General features: G+C 54.4%; 1 non-coding gene across 1 annotated transcript; it reads right to left on the reverse strand.

The window, feature by feature from the left end:
- Positions 1 to 1057: 1057 nt before the first annotated feature.
- LOC129678361 (small nucleolar RNA SNORA17) lies at positions 1058 to 1187 on the reverse strand. The gene has a single exon (XR_008720357.1). It is a non-coding gene; the product is annotated as a small nucleolar RNA SNORA17 (small nucleolar RNA).
- Between the last annotated feature and the right edge of the window lie 307 nt (positions 1188 to 1494).

Genomic DNA, 1494 nt, shown 5'->3' on the forward strand with positions numbered 1-1494 from the left:
AGGGATGGCTCTCCTGTGCTCAGGGGGAGAAGAGGGTTACCTGTACCCCTACATCCAGAACCAGCTCTGCTGTGCTGCCCAGGCACAGTGCAGGGCCAGCCCTCCTGCTCTCATACTCCCAGAGCCAGGTCTCTGACCTGCTGCAGGTGGCAAGGAAGTGACGGGCATTTCTCCCTCATCCATGCCACCACACAGGAGGCAACTGGCAGGGCCAACTTTTCTACACTTGTACCCTTGGGTGGCTCACCTGCTACTCTTGTAATGTGTGCACCCACTCTCCTGAGTACTGCAGTTGACTAGGCATGGGGTCAGCTCTCCTGCTCTCACAACCCCAGGGCCAACTCTCCCACGATGTTCAGGTGAGGAATGGGGCTGGTTCTTCACAGTGTTCAAACATCAATGTGTCCCCAGACTGCAACCCTTACTGGCTGGCTTGTGGTGGTAACAGACCCCTGCCACTTCAGGACCATGGACCCAGATGTGGCCCCTGGTAACAGCAAGGCCAAGACTCCACCACGGTCCCACGTGGCATCACCAGGTTCTCACGTCAGGCTGTTTCTCAGTACCCTCCCGTCTCCAGTTCTGCCTCTTTTCACTGGGCTCACATCCTTCTGTTTCTATTTGCTTCTATTTCTCCACCACTTGCTTGATCCTCTTAGTGGGGCCCAGAATCTCTAAGTGTCTGGGGTCATCTCAGGAGTGGTCTCAGGAGTGCTATGCCCAGATCGTACATTACGGCACCAGGAAGAAATCATCTTGGGCATGGCCTGGCCCCACACTGGCCTGTGTGGTGCTGGACTGTGGTCATCTCAGGCTAGCTTCCTGTCTGGCCCCATGGCATCAAACTGGTTGTCGTCTCACCTCAGGCTTGCTGCTTCTCATCCGGACCTGCCTGCTTGGCCCCGTGAAAGGGTCATTTGCCTTGGGTCACTTAAGCCTGTGGGCCTGTGGTCCCAGGTACAGTTCTTCTAGTGCAGGTGTGCTCCCTGCCCTGGGAGCTGGTCCGGTCCTGTGTGTCACTGGGTTGGTGGCTGTCGCAGGCTCGCTTTCGTCAGGGAGTTTTAGGCTACTAATCATTCAGATGTTCACAGGTTGGAACACTGAGTGTAGACACAGCCTCTCTCCTCTCTGCCCCTACTGACACACAAGTGACACAGAGCCACACCTGCAATTACCTGTAGGGCAGGCCTCTCTTTCTTGATAGCTTTGTTCTCTTCCTCCATACTACCCAAGATTCCCTCCGCACCACCCTAGGCCACAGGGTGTCTGTTCACTCAGTGCAATTTGTTAAGAAAGATGACACAGCATGCATGAACACCACCAGGAAAGATCAGAGAGTGTCTGTGTTCTCTCCAACAGCCTACCTTCGTTAGCAAAATGCCCCAATTCTTTCCACTCTCCCGGTCTCAACTCAGGTACTGGGAAATCCCTGTTGATGACTTCTATACAACTCTGGAATGCTGTCATTCTTCTTGGCTGCACCCAAGCTGTTCT

Source organism: Psammomys obesus, unplaced genomic scaffold (genome assembly GCF_907164565.1).
Source record: "Psammomys obesus unplaced genomic scaffold, mPsaObe1.curated_primary_1811, whole genome shotgun sequence".
NCBI lineage: Eukaryota > Metazoa > Chordata > Mammalia > Rodentia > Muridae > Psammomys > Psammomys obesus.